The 16,262-nt window shown below is 39.7% G+C and overlaps 1 protein-coding gene and 1 pseudogene across 1 annotated transcript in view; one reads left to right on the forward strand and one right to left on the reverse strand.

Moving 5' to 3' along the window:
* SMYD3 (SET and MYND domain containing 3) overlaps positions 1-16,262 on the reverse strand; it is a 708,338-nt gene that overhangs the window by 676,799 nt on the left and 15,277 nt on the right. The window lies entirely within an intron of this gene.
* Positions 14,575-14,982, forward strand: LOC114215743 (programmed cell death protein 5 pseudogene; annotated as a pseudogene).

Genomic DNA, 16,262 nt, shown 5'->3' on the forward strand with positions numbered 1-16,262 from the left:
TGATCAATGAGAACGGCTGAACTCCCGCGCCAGGGGAATACTGCACATAGAATTCATGGCTTTTCTCCCCCTGATTCTTTAGTCTTTCAAAGTTAAGTTTTTTTTAATTTTCTTTTTTCTTTTTTTTAAATTTTTCTTTTCCCCTTTTTCAACCAATCCCTTTCTTAAAAATCTTTTTTAAAAATCTTTTTTAAAAATCTTTTTTAAAAATCTTTTTTATTGGGGGCGCCTGGGTGGCTCAGTTGGTTAAGCGACTGCCTTCAGCTCAGGTCATGATCCTGGAGTCCCAGGATCGAGTCCCGCATCGGGCTCCTTGCTCAGCAGGGAGTCTGCTTCTCCCTCTGACCCTCTTCCCTCTCGTGCTCTCTGTCTCTCATTCTCTCTCTCTCAAATAAATAAATAAAATCTTTAAAAAAAAAAACTATTTAAAAAAATCTTTTTTATTGGGCGCCTGGGTGGCTCAGATGGTTCAGCATCTGCCTTTGGCTCAGGTCATGATCCCAGGGTCCTGGGATCGAGTCCCGCATCAGGCTCCCTGCTCCTTGGGAGCCTGCTTCTCCCTCTGCTTCTCTCTCTCTCTCTCCCTCTGTCTCTCATGAATAAATAAATAAAATCTATTAAAAAAATCTTTTTTATTTTTCATTTTTAGAGTCATATTCTACCCCTTCATAGTAGTTAACCTTATTTTTGGTATATATATAAGTTGCTCTCTCTTTAAAATTTTGGGATACAGTTTCATCTAACAGACTAAAACATACCCTAAATCTCTAGTGTATGGCTTTGTTCTAGTCTCCTCCCTGATCACATTCTCTCCCTTTTTTATTTTTTAATTTCCCTTTTCTTTTTTCAACCAACTTATCAATTCCTTTTATAAAATCTTTTATAATGTTCATCTTTACAGTAATATTCCATCCCTTCATCGTATCTACCCTTATTTTTGTACATATATAAGCTTTCCCTTCTTTAAAATTTTGGGAGGCAGTTTCTTCTAACAGACCAAAATATGCCCAAAATCTAGTGTGTGGCATTGATCTATTCACCAGCCTGATCATATTTGATCATATACTTTTTTTTAAAATCTTTTTCTTTTTCTTTCTTTTTTCTTTCTTTCCCTTTCTTTTCCCCTGATTTCAGGTCTCTTCTATTTTGTTTAGTGTATATTTTTCTGGGGTCACTGTTACCCTGTTACCATTTTGTTCTCTCATTCATCTATTCTCCTTTGGACAAAATGACAAGATGGAAAAAATCACCTCAAAAAAAAGAACAAGAGGCAGTACTGACGGCCAAGGACCTAACAAATACGGACATTAGTAAGATGTCAGAACTAGAGTTCAGAATGACGATTATAAAGATACTAGCTGGGCTTGAAAAAATCGTGGAAGTTATTAGAGAAAACCTTTCTGGAGAAATAAAAGAACTAAAATCTAACCAAGTCTAAATCAAAAAGGCTATTAATGAGGTGCAATCAAAAATGGAGGCTCTAACTGCTAGGATAAATGAGGCAGAAGAGAGAATTAGTGATATAGAAGACCAAATGATGGAAAATAAAGAAGCTGAGAAAAAGAGAGAGAAACAACCACTGGATCACGAGGGCAGAATTCGAGAGATAAGCGATACCATAAGACGAAACAATATTAGAATAATTGGGATCCCAGAAGAAGAAAGAGAGAGAGGGGCAGAAGGTACATTGGAGCAAATTATAGCAGAGAACTTCCCTATTTTGATGCCTGGAGGAAACAGGCATCAAAACCCAGGAGGCACAGAGAACCCCCCTCAAAATCAATAAAAATAATTCAACACTCCAACATCTAATAGTAAAACTAAAGAGTCTCAGAGACAAAGAGAAAATCCTGAAAGCAGCTCGGGACAAGAGATCTGTAACCTACAATGGTAGAAACATTAGATTGGCAACAGACCTATTCACAGAGACCGGGCAGGCCAGAAAGGACTGGCATGATATAACCAGAGCACTAAATGAGAAAAATACACAGCCAAGAATACTATATCCAGCTAGACTGTCATTGAAAATAGAAGGAGAGGTAAAAACCTTCCAGGACAAACAAAAACTAAAGGAATTTGCAAACACAGAAACAGCCCTACAAGAAATATTGAAAGGGGTCCTCTAAGCAAGGAGAGAGCCTAAAAGTAACAGAGACCAGAAAGGAACACAGACAATATACAGTAACAGTCACCTTACAGGCAATACGATGGCACTAAATTCATATTTTTCAATAGTTACCCTGAATGTAAATGGGCTAAATGCCCCAATCAAAAGACACAGGATAGCAGATTGGATAAAAAAACAAGACCCATCGATATGCTGTCCGCAAGAGACTCATTTTAGACCCAAAGACACCCCCAGATTGAAAGTGAGGGGGTGGAAAACGATTTACCATGCTAATGGACACCAAAAGAAAGCTGGGGTGGCAATCCTTATATCAGACAAATTAGATTTTAAACCAAACACTATAATAAGAGATGAGGAAGGACACTATATCCTAAAGGGTCTATCCAACAAGAAGATCTAACAATTGTAAATATCTATGCCCCTAACATGGGAGCAGCAAATTATATAAGCCAATTAATAACAAAAGCAAAGAAACACATCGACAACAATGAAATAATAGTAGGGGACTTTAACAACCCCCTCACTGAAATGCACAGATCACCTAAGCAAAAGATCAACAAGGAAATAAAGACTTTAAAAGACACACTGGGGGCGCCTGGGTGGCTCAGATGGTTAAGCGTCTGCCTTTGGCTCAGGTCATGATCCCAGGGTCCTGGGATGGAGCCCCATGAGACTCCCTGCTCAGTGGGGAGCCTGCTTCTCCCCCTCCCCATGTTCTCTCTCTATCCCTGTCTCAAATGAATTAAAAAAAAAAACTTAAAAAAAATAAATAAATGACACAATGGACCAAATGGACTTCACAGATATATTCAGAACATTCCATTCCAAAGCAACAGAATACACATTCTTCTCTAGTGCCCATGGAACATTCTCCAGAATAGATCACACCCTAGGTCACAAATCAGGTCTCCACCGGTACCAAAAGATTGGGATCATTGCCTGCATATTTTCGGACCATGCTTTGAAACCAGAACTCAATCACAAGAGGAAAGTTGGAAAGAACTCAAATACATGGAGGCTAAAGTGCATCCTACTAAAGAATGAATGGGTCAACCAGGAAATTAAAGAAGAATTTTAAAAATTCATGGAAACCAATGAAAATGAAAACACAACTATTCAAAATCTTTGGGATGCAGCAAAGGCAGTCCTAAGAGGAAAGTATATAGCAATACAAGCCTTTCTCAAGAAACAAGAAAGGTCTCAAGTATACAACCTAACCCTACACCTAAAGGAGCTGGAGAAATAACAGCAAATAAAGCCTAAATCCAGCAGGAGAAGAAAAATAATAAAGATCAGAGCAGAAATCAATGAAATAGAAACCAAAAGAACAGTAGAACAGATCAACGAAACTAGGAGCTGGTTCTTTGAAAGAATTAATAAGACTGATAAACCCCTGGCCAGATTTATCAAAAAGAAAAGAGAAAGGACCCAAATAAATAAAATCACGAATGAAAGAGATCACAACCAACACCAAAGAAATACAATTATAAGAACATATTATGAGCAACTATATGCCAGGAAATTAGATAACCTGGAAGAAATGGATGCATTCCTAGAGATGTATAAACTACCGAAACTGAACCAGGAAGAAACAGAAAACCTGAACAGACCTATAACCACTAAGGAAATTGAAGGCAGTAATCAAAAATCTCCCAAGAAACAAGAGCCCAGGGCCAGATGGCTTCCCAGGGGAATTCTAACCAAACATTTAAAGAAAAATTAATACCTATTCTTCTGAAACTATTCCAAAAAATATAAATGGAAGGAAAACTTCCAAACTCATTTTAAGAGGCCACCATCACCTTGATCCCAAAACCAAAGACCCATCAAAAAGGAGAATTACAGACCAATATCCCTGATGAACACGGATGCAAAAATTCTCACCAAAATACTAGCCAATAGGATCCAACAGTACATTAAAAGGATTATTCACCAAAACCAAGTGGGATTTATTCCTGGGCTGCAAGGTTGGTTCAACATCCACAAATCAATCAATGTGATACAATACATTAATAAAAGAAAGAACAAGAACCATAAGATCCCCTCAATAGATGCATAAAAAGCATTTGACAAAGTACAGCATCCTTTCTTGATCAAAACTCTTCAGAGTATAAGGATAGAGGGTAGGTACATACCTCAGTATCATAAAGCCATCTATGAAAAACCTACAGCGAATATCATTCTCAATGTGGAAAAACTGAGAGCGTTTCCCCCTAAGGTCAGGAACACGGCAGGGATGTCCGCTATCACGACTGCTATTCAACATAGTACTAGAAGTCCTAGCCACAGGAATCAGACGACAAAAAGAAATCAAAGGCATCCAAATCGGCAAAGAAGAAGTCAAACTCTCACTCTTTGCAGATGATATACTTTATGTGGAAAACCCAAAAGACTCCACCCCAAAACTGCTAGAACTCATACAGGAATTCAGTCAAGTGGCAGGATATAAAATCAATGCACAGAAATCAGTGGCATTCCTATACACCAACAACAAGACAGAAGAAAGAGAAACTAAGGAGTTGATCCCTTTACAATTGCACCCAAAACCGTAAGATACCTAGGAATAAATCTAACCAAAGAGGCAAAGAATCTGTACGCAGAAAACTATAAAATGCTCATGAAAGAAATTGAGGAAGACAAAGAAATGGAAAAACGTTCCATACTCATGGATTGGAAGAACAAATATTGTGAAGATGTCAAGGCTACCTGGAGCAATCTACACATTCAATGCAATCCCTATCAAAATACCATCCATTTTTTTCAAAGAAATTGAATAATCCTAAAATTTGTATGGAACCAGAAAAGACCCCGAATAGCCAGAGAAATGTTGAAAAAGAAAAGCAAAGCTGGTGGCATCACAATTCCAGACTTCAAGCTCCATTACAAAGCTGTAATCATCAAGACAGTATGGTACTGGCACACAAACAAACACATAGATCAATGGAACAGAATACAGAGCCCAGAAATGGACCCTCGACTCTATGGTCAACTAATCTTCGACAAAGCAGGAAAGAATGTCCAATGGAAAAAAGCAGTCTCTTCAACAAATGGTGTTGGGAAAATTGGACAGCCACATCCAGAAGAATGAAACTGGACCATTTCCTTAAACCACACACAAAAATAGACTCAAAATGGGTGAAAGACCTAAATGTGAGACAGGACTCCATCAAAAGGAGAACACAGGCAGCAATCTCTTCGACCTCAGCCGCAACTTCTTCCTGGAAACCACCAAAGGCAAGCGGAGCAAGGGCAAAAATGAACTATTGGGACTTCATCAAGATAAAAAGCTTTTGCACAGCAAAGGAAACAATCAACAAAACCAAAAGACAACCAACAGAATGGGAGAAAATATTTGCAAATGACATATCAGATAAAGGGCTAGTATCCAAAATCTATAAAAAACTGATCAAACTCAACACCCAAAGAACAAATAATCCAATCAAGAAATGGGCAGAAGACATGAACAGTCATTTCTGCAAAGAAGACATCCAAATGGCCAACAGACACATGAAAAAGTGCTCAACATCGCTCGACATCAGGGAAATACAAATCAAAACCTCAATAAGATACCACCTCACACCAGTCAGAATGGCTAAAATTAAAACGTCAGGAAACGACAAATATTGGCGGGGATGCGGAGAAAGGGGAACCCTCTTACACTGTTGTTGGGAATGCAAGCTGGTGCAGCCACTCTGGAAAACAGTATGGAGGTTCCTCAAAAAGTTGAATATAGTGCTACCATATGACCCAGCAATTGCAGTACTGGGTATTTACCCTAAAGAGACAAATGTAGGGATCCGAAGGGGTACATGCACCCCGATGTTTATAGCAGCAGTGTCCACACTAGCCAAACTATGGAAAGAGCCAAGATGTCCATCGACAGATGAATGGATAAAGAAGATGTGGTACACACACACACACACACACACACACACACACACACACAGGAATATTATGCAGCCATCAAAAGGAATGAAATCTTGCCATCTGCAACAACGTGGATGTAACTGGAGGGTATTATGCTGAGCAAAATAAGTCAATCAGAGAAAGACATGTATCATATGACCTCACTGATATGAGGAATTCTTAATCTCAGGAAACAAACTAAGGGTTGCTGGAGTGGTGGGGGGTAGGAGGGATGGGGTGGCTGGGTGATAGACATTGGGAGGATATGTGCTATGGTGAGCGCTGTGAATTGTGTAAGACTGTTCAATCACAGACCTGTACCTCTGAAGTAAATAATGCTATTTATATGTTAAAAAAAAGAAAATAGTAGGAAGGGAAAAATGAAGGGGGGGAAATTGGAGGGGCAGATGAACCATGTGGGACTATGGACTCTGAGAAACAAACTGAGGGTTCTGGGGAGGGATGGGTTAGCCTGGTGTTGGGTATTAAAGAGGGCATGTACTGAATGGAGCACTGGGTGTTATGTGCAATGAATCATGGAACCCTACATCAAAAACTAATGATGCAATGTATGGTGATTAATATAACATAATAACAAAAAAAACTAATGATGTAATGTATGGTTATTAACATAAAATAAAATTAAAAAATCAAAAAAAATTAAATTTTGATATCAAATTTGTGAGAAACATCACAACTATTCCAATTAAAAATTTGATTTAATATGTGCCTGCCCTACATATGACAGTCATTTAAATGTGAACAGAACATGTTAATGTGAATGTCCAGTTTGAAATTCAACATGCAGAACTATTTACGGGTATCATAAGTAGCCTGAACAAACCCAGCTGTAGCAAGTTCACCTTAGCCCTTGAATATAAAGTTGCAAAGGAGGGGGTCAATTAGGATGAAAAAGAAAGATAATCATTGTCAAACCAGACTGCACATTAAAATAACCTAGGGAGCTTTTAAAATTTCCACATTCAAGCACACTCTGAACCAATTAAATCAGATCTCTGGGTGGGAACCTTGCACTAGTATTTTTTAACGCTCCCCAGGTGCTTCCAAGTGTAGCCAACATTGAGAACCAATGAATCAGAAGAGAATCTCTCTCAGGTTACAAAAATCTAAAGATCAGAACTATACAAAGAGGAAAAAAGTCCCAGAAAGCAGGGAGTCCTTCGTAAGTAAGCTGTTTTCTTTCAAGTTATAAATGATTTCTATGTATTAAGGATATGTGCCCTTTTATGTTGCAAATATTTTCCTCAGTTTCTTGGCTTCTCCATTTAAGTCAGTTCTTTGACATACAGATATTTTTTACTTTTATGAAGTTATATCTATTGATCAAACTTTTCCCCCTCATTTGGTTATTTTTGACTCAAAGACTAACAACAAAACCAAAACAATAAAAAACAGGGTACTTCCTAACATTATGATTCTCAACCGAACTAATGAATAAAAAAGTCAGAGGGGGTAGCTCAGTCGGGTCTGCCTTCAGCTCGGGTCATGATGCCAGGTCCTGGGATCTAGCCCTGCATTAGGCTCCCTGCTCAGCGGGGAGCCTGCTTCTCATCTCCCCGTCTGCCGATCCCCCTGCTTGTGCTCTCTCTCTCTCCCTATCAAATAAATAGATAAAATCTTTTTAAAAAATCACTATTAACCTAGAACTATAAATACCCTTAAATGCTCAAAATTAAACATGAATAGGCCATGTGTAAAATAAAATGGCAACAAGTTAACTTTAAAAAGGATACTTTTTTATTTTACTGTATTTAAACAATAATGACTTTGTCGACTTTAAATGTAGGCTCCATGCCCGGCACAGGGCCCAAAGCAGGGCTCGAACTCACAACACCTGAGCTGAGATCAAGACTCCAATGCTTAACCAACTAAGCCACCCAGGTTCCCCTCAATTTTTACTTCTAAAATAAACTAAGATGTTTATCAAATGGGTTATGTGCCTTTTCAGGAACTGTTCAGAAATATAGCTAGCTGCGGCGAAAGCAACCATTTGAGTTCTAAGATTAGAACAAGACAGAATAGACAAGGTTATTCCACACAATCACATTTATTATTTTTATCCTAACAAGTAATTATTACAAGAAAATTTTTTTTAATATTTTATTTATTTGACAGAGAGATAGTGAGAGCAGGAACACAAGCAGGGGGAGTGGGAGAAGCAGGCTTCCTGCCGAGCAGGGAGCCCAATGCGGGGCTCGATCCCAGAACCCCGGGATCAAGACCTGAGCCGAAGGCAGACGCTTAACGACTGAGCCACCCAGGCACCCCTATTCAAAATTTAAGGGGGGTTCACAGTATAAAATATTTTGTAGTAATAAATCCCATTGTAAATATAGATCGATAGGCACAATTCTCCCCCAAATCGTCACAAATTCAATTGACTACTAGTTTCAAACATGAGTTTTTGCTTTTAACGTGAATAACGTAGTCATTATTAAGGCACTGTTACCACATCAATTTGCCCAGTTGTTCTCTCATTATGGTGAGTTTTATATAGATATTTATGACAAAATTTTGATTTTCTGGTTCAAATTCAAAACAAAAGCTATGGTAAATGTCAGAAGTTGAGAATAGTTTGGAAAGGACGTTCATGAAGATGATCACTCTGAGAAACTGAGTTTTAATAGCTGAAAACAAAGTAACTATACTGAAAAATGTCTGTGTGCTTTTAACCCCATTGTCCACCAGAGGGAGCATCACATCTAATTTAGAGTCTAAATGGGGAACCCCCAAATGGAAAGGGGAAATCATCTAAAACTTAATAGACAAAAATTTTAGATGTAGCATTTACAGAATTAAATATGAAACCAAATCATAGCATCCAAAAAAAAAATCAAAGGAAATATTTATCAAATACCTGGACTGCTGAGAACTAAACACTTACAGAAACCCATTCATCCATTTAATGTAAATACACAAGTTACACAAATATCCTGAAATTATTTTATTTTTTTTTTAAGATTTTATTTATTTATTTGACAGAAAGAGAGCACAAGTAGGCAGAGAGGCAGGTAGAGGGAGAGGGAGAAGCAGACTCTCCACTTAGCAGGGAACCGGACATGGGGCTTGATCCCAGGACCCCGGGGATCATGACCTGAGCCGAAGGCAGTCGCCTAACCGACTGAGCCACCCAGGCGCCCCCAAATATCCTGAAATTATAAGCAGCAAATGTATGTTGATTCCATAAGTTTGTGCTGCAGCACAAAACTCTGCAAGGCTAACAAGCTCCCATTGATAATGATGCTGCTGATCCCCAGACCACACTTGGTGTACCAAGAACTGAGGATAATGTAAACTGCATTTCCAAACTCATGTTTTAACTCTTAAAGTTAGGAAACTGATTGGTAAGGAATGGGACCCTAAATTTGGGATGCAAACCCATGAAACCTGATGCCTTGAACTCCTAAATTCTGTTGAATTTCCTATACCACTAAAAACACTCTGAAGAGGGTGGTCTCCCTTTGCCTAAAGAACCTGCAATGGTCTTCCCCCTATGGTAAGTGCCCTGTGAAGGACCTGCTGTGGAACTACCTTCACCATCTCTCAGTGCTTTAGATCTATGACCAGACTTAAGTCCTAGCAGATCCCAAAGAATAAAGCAGAAAACTACGACCCATTGGGGCACCGGATTGGCACAGTTACACATCCAACTCTTGATTTCAGCTCAGGTCATGATTTCAGGGTTGTGAGATCAAGTCCCAAGTCAGGCTCTACCCTCAGCAGGGAGTCTGCTTAAGATTTTTCCCTCTCCCTCTGTCCCTCCCCACTGCTTGTGCATGTGCTCTCTAAAATTAATCTTAAAAAAGAAAAACAAAAAAAAACTGCGGGCACCTGGGTGGCTCAGTTGGTTAGGCATCTGCCTTTGGCTGAGGTCATGATTTCAGGGTCCTGGGATTGAGCCCCACACCTGCTTCTCCCTCTCCCTCTGCCCCCACCCCTGCTTCTGCATGCTCTCAGACAGATGAATAAAATCTTTGGAAAAAAAAAAAAGAGTGCAACCCATTAGGAGATTCATTACACACCAAAAGAATTGCAAGATTTTGCCAATTTATATCAACAAAAACTTGAGGAACACATATGGGAAAGGATCCTAAGAGTGTTGGAGTGTTGGATTCAGGTGGAAGATAATGCTGGATTAGGCTGAATTTATTGCTATGGGTGTGCTAAGCAGAAATTGTGGATTCAACAGGTTGGCTCAAGCAGCTAGGAACGCCTAACAGTTTGCTTGGTTGGTTTACTGAAAGCTGGACCTAAAGGTGACCTACACTAAATGAAGGTGAAACATCTAAACTTCTTTGGGTACTGAGGTCTTCCTGATGGCTTAAGGATATCAGAATGCTGAGTGGGCTCAATATGTTAGACCTGCTTACCCTTAACCATATCCCTGGGAGGATCCAGAAAACATTCCATTCACCAAGCTAAGAGAAATATATTCATGAGAGGAACCCTGGCCTCCTTTAAGAGCTCTGGGATGGCTACCCTTCATAGGCCAGGAATAAAAGTGGTAACTCCTGCCATCAAACTGACTCCCTAAATTGAGCAGATGATCGGATCCTGTGCTGGCAGGGACCAAGTGGCAGCACTTAATTACCAAAGACAAGGTGGGAATGAATACCATAATGGCAGCCAAAACAGTAACCAGAAAGGTTTGAATTGCAGAGATCTCTGACATTGGCTAAGAAATCAGTGCCCCTAGAACTGAAACAGATGGGTAATCTATTGAAGTCTTAGTTAGTTTAAGTGGAAAAACTCAAAGTATGATTTAAATCACCAAAAAAGTAAAGTTGTGGCTCCTCTACCAATTCCCAGATTGGAGCCATTTCATAGACCAAGTCTCTGGAATGAAGGGATCCCCTTAAGAAGAATTCTACCACAGGGCGCCTGGGTGGCTCAGTTGGTTAAGCGACTGCCTTCGGCTCAGGTCATGATCCTGGAGTCCCGGGATCGAGTCCCACATCGGGCTCCCTGCTCAGCAGAGTCTGCTTCTCCTTCTCACCCTCCTCCCTCTCATGCTCTCTGTCTCTCATTCTCTCTCTCAAATAAATAAATAAAATCTTTAAAAAAAAAAAAAAAAGAAGAAGAATTCTACCACAGAGCCAAATATGGATACTATAAGTTTCCCACCTAGGCTTCCCAAGAGATCAACAGCCATTTATTAAGGATGAGTTTGTACTGGGGAAGAGGACATAAGCAGCCCTTGGAAGGATTACTAGATACTGGCTCTGAACTAGAGTGAATTCCTGAAGACTCAAAATACCATTTTGGTCCAAACTTTCAGGAATAGCAAACTTACAGAAATCAGAGGATCAATGCAGATTTGGCTCAGATTTATCTGAAAGTGGGTCCAATAGGTCCCAAATCCACCGTGCAGTTAATTCTGCTGGAACACACAGGTGGAACAGACATCCTTAACAACTGACAGAATCCCCTCTCTTGGGGCGCCTGGGTGGCTCAGTCAGTAGGGCATCCGACTCTTGATATCGGCTCAGGTCATGATCTGTGTCATGGGATTTAGCCCTGCTTTGGGCTCAGTGCTCAGCATGGAGTCTGCTTGAGATTCTCTCTAAAATAAATAAAATCTTAAAAAAAAGAATCCCCGGGCGCCTGGGTGGCTCAGTTGGTTAAGCGACTGCCTTCGGCTCAGGTCATGATCCCGGAGTCCTGGGATCGAGTCCCACATCAGGCTCCCGGCTCAGCGGGGAGCCTGCTTCTCCCTCTGACCCTCTCCCTTCTCATGCTGTTTCTCTCTCTCTCAAATAAATAAATAAAATTTAAAAAATAATAATAAAATAAAAAATAAAAAAAAGAATCCCCTCTAACTCCCTACCCATACAGTAATGACTAGCATGGTATAAAAGTGCATGCGGAAGCCACTAGAACTGCCTTTACCTACCTAAACAGTAAACCAAAACCAATACTGCATTTCTGGAGGACTTCCTGCCACCATCAGTGATGTGAGAGATACAAAGGTGGTGACTTCCTCCCACATCCTCATTTAACTTGATTTGGCTAACGTAGACAGATGGATCTTGGAGAATGACCATGTGCTTTCAGTTGTGCACAGGTTAGGTGAATGAACTTGCTATCATTGCCAAGTATGGTTAAGGAAGGTTAAATAGGCATGCATGTGTGACAAGGGATGAACTGCAGTGTCTTCTGTAGTCTATTGACACAGCAAGCTAGAACTACAATTCCCAAAATTTCCTCTCTGTAGGACTCTGGATTAAGGTTGGCCAAAAAAGATGTGTGCACTTTGGAAGGCAGAAGTGAAGCAACCATCATCATCCTCTTCTGTAGGGTGTGCAGGGCTTGTGTAGGGTACAAGGTACTGCTGCAGCCTGTGTATACTGTCACTACCTAATGGCTTGCCTTGTTGGCCTGGGCTAGCAGCCAGGCCCTCTGCTCCTCCATCTCCCGTGGTATCTCTTCCTGAATCATTCTCCAAGTTGTGGGGCCCAGTACATGAACAGTTCTGTGGCAAAGAGCATTAGCAATTTCTGCAGGTCACTGGTGTCATTGAGGGGAAGGCAGTGACAGATAGACACAGGTTTCAAGTTGTCCTCATTACTTCCGGCTGGATTCCAATGTGTTTTTGCTTCCCCCCACCTCCAATGTGACATCCAGCTTCTCCTTCTGCCAGCTCCACTGATTTCAGCGCCAACACAATTCAGAGACAACAGCAACTTTACCAATTCCCAAATTATGTAAGGTCTAACCTCTGTAATCCTTATCCTTTGTCATTCAGTGATTCTGCTTCTCTGATCCAACCCCAAATAGATATAAGCTCTTTGTAGAAAAACTGACCAGTCCAAGAGAATAACCCTGACAGCTGGAAGACACCAAATGACGAAATATATAGACATCCACTGGGCAAGAATCTGCACAAACACCCAGAGTTGTTCTTTTTCAACCTAAAACTTTTTAGTGCCTCATTCTTCAATATGACTAGTCAAGAATGACCAGACACCTGAGGACAGTTCTTTTATCTTTTCTTTCCTTTTAGTTTTGTCATAGAGAGTTTGAAACATTCCCAAAAGTAGAGAATAGTATGATGGAACGCTACACATTCATCAACCAGCTTCAAAAATTATCAACACATGGCTAATCTTATACAAACTATACCCTCACCAATACCTCCCAACTACATTACTTTAAAGCAAACCTCAGTCTGTCATTTCACCCATTATCTATCTCAAAAAGATAAAACTTTTAATTGCTTTTAACTTCTCATTTTGAAATAATTTCAGATTGATAACAAAAATTGCAAGAAATAAAGAATTCCATTTGTCCTTCACAAGGACATCATATGATGCTTACATCTTACATAATCAAAGAACAATTATCAAAATCAAAAAATTAGCATTGAATCTAATAATTTCTAATTTTATTGCATTGTAATCAGAGAACAAAGCTGCTATTACTTCAGATTTGTTGAAACTTCCTTTACCATCTAATATAAGGTACATTTTTTAACAGTTCTTGATTACTCAAAAATATGTAATCTCAGGACGCCTGGGTGGCTCCGTGGGTTAAGTGTCTGCCTTCAGCTCAGGTCATGATCCCAGGATCCTGGGATCGAGTCCCACATCGGGCTCCTTGTTCAGCAGGGAGTCTGCTTCTCCCTCTGCCTGCCGCTACCCCCTGCTTGTGCTCTCTCTGACAAATAAATAAAATCTTAAAAAAAAAAATGCAATATCTGGTAAGTGTATAGTCTTCAACATATCTAATAAATTTATTAACTGCAAAACAAATTAACAGTGGGATTCAATATTATTAACTAATCTATAGACTTCATTCAAATTTCATCAACTGTCCCACTAATGTCCAATTTTTAATCCATGAACATACTTTGCATGCTTTAATTTTCATGCTTCCTTGGTGTCCTTTAATCTGGAAGAGGTTCTTCAATCTATCTATCATTCACCACCTGGATTCAATTGCAGAGTAATGCCTAGTTATTGTATACTATCCCTCAATTTGGTTTCCTCTGATGTTTCCTCATGATTAAATTCAGGTTACATTTTTGATATCTATACATCAGAGAAGGGATGTTGTGTCCTGCTCAGTGGGTATCAGGAAGTATACCATGTCAATATGTCATATTATTAGAGTTATTACCTTTGTTCACCTGGTTAAACTGATGCCTGCCAAGTTTATCTACTGTTGAAGTTTACTATATTTTTTCCCTTATACTTAGTAAGGATCTACTAAGGAGACTAAAAATTATGTGAATATCTATTTTTTTTAAGATTTTATTTACTTATTTGAGAGAGAAAGCTCAAGCAGGGGGAGGGGCAGAGGGAGAAGCAGACTCCCAGCTGAGCAGGGAGCCCGATGCGGGGCTCGATCCCAGAACCCTGAGATCATGACCTGACCCAAGGCTGATGCTTAAATGACGAGCCACCCAGACACCACTGTAAATACTATTTCTGATCATACTTTTACCCACTCATTTTAGCATCCATTGATTATTCTTGTCCAAAAGTTACAGATTAGGCTTGACCCTGGACTGCCACACCATGGCGGAGGAGGAGCTGGAGGCTCTGAGGAAACAGAGGCTGGCCAAACTGCAGGCAAAGCATAGGGATCCTGGCGATGCTGCACAACAGGAAGCAAAACACAGGGAAGCAGAAATGAGAAACAGTACCTTAGCCCAAGTCCTGGATCAGTCAGCCCGGGCCCATTTAAGTAGCTTAGCACTTGTAAAGCCTGAAAAAACTAAAGCAGTAGAGAATTACCTCATACAGATGGCAAGATATGGACAACTAAGCGGGAAGGTATCAGAACAAGGTTTAATAGAAAACCTTGAAAAAGTAAGCCAAAAAACAGAAAAGAAAACCACAGTTAAATTCAACAGAAGAAAAGTCATGGACTCTGATGAAGAGGACGATTATTGAAATTTAAGATGTTTAGAGACTGGAACTTAATGGAACAGTTCTAGGAAAGATAATACTGGATAGAAGTGAAGATGTGATTGTTTACTTTGTTTACTGTCTACATGTCTTTTAAAAAAATAAACTCGTGGGGCACCTGGGTGGCTCAGTCGTTAAGCGTCTGCCTTTGGCTCAGGTCATGATCCCAGGGTCCTGGGATCGAGCCCCGCATCGGGCTCCCTGCTCAGCGGAAGGCCTGCTTCTCCCTCACCCACTCCCCCTGCTTCTGTTCCCTCTCTTGCTGTGTCTCTCTGTCAAATAAATAAATAAAATCTTTAAAAAAAAAAACTAATTTAAAAAAATAAACTCGTTATGCAAAAGTTACAGATTAGACTGTTTCTGAGATACAATCCAATTCAAACACTCTATCCCATGATTCTATTAGCATCTTAAATTTAAAACTTCACCTTTATTTGCTTAAACTTAAAAATTTTAGACAAGACTGGGGTTGGGGGAATAATTTGCATAAACACCCCACTGATTAAAATTTCGCATTGAAACAGTTTTTTTAAAGATTTTATTTATTTATTTGAGAGAGAGAGACTGAGAGAGAGAGAGCACATGTGAGGGGGGAGGGTCAGAGAGAGAAGCAGACTCCCTGCCGAGCAGGGAGCCCAATGCAAGACTCGATCCAGGGACTCCAGGATCATGACCTGAGCCAAAGGCAGTCGCTTAACCAGAAACACAGTTTTATTTTAATGATGCTCTTTACCTAAGCAAGCAAAACTGAAATATAAGAAGACTTACATACAAGTTGGTTCTCTAGTCTCTCTCAAGTAAATTTATAGTGGGACATTAATAAATCTAGGACAAAAAAAAATCATGACTCTCCACAGATGATGAAAATACCTTTGGCAGAATTCAACACCTATTCTTAATTAAAAACTCTTGAGAAAATAGAAACGGATGGATACACTTAACATGATAAAATATATGTCCCTCAGACCTAAATCCAGAACCTTATGTAATAAGTAAGCCCCAGGGAGACCACGAACATTACAAGAATGCCGACTACCTCCACTACTATTTACCATTGTTCTGGAGGCATTACTCAGAGTATATTACCCTGGAAAGAACAATGAGAGGCATAAAAATCGAAAAAGAAACAAGATTACATTATCTGAAGATGACATGAGTATTCCCAGATATTAAATTCTCTAATTCTCTGTAACTGAAATAGTGTGATACAAGTATATGAGTATACAGACCAATGAAACAGAGTAGAAAGCCCAGAGTCAGAGCCAATTAGTATATGATCTATAATACAAACACTG

Source organism: Eumetopias jubatus, unplaced genomic scaffold, assembly GCF_037043125.1.
Source record: "Eumetopias jubatus isolate StellerSeaLion01/CBP00866 unplaced genomic scaffold, mEumJub1_p1.0 scaffold_12, whole genome shotgun sequence".
NCBI lineage: Eukaryota > Metazoa > Chordata > Mammalia > Carnivora > Otariidae > Eumetopias > Eumetopias jubatus.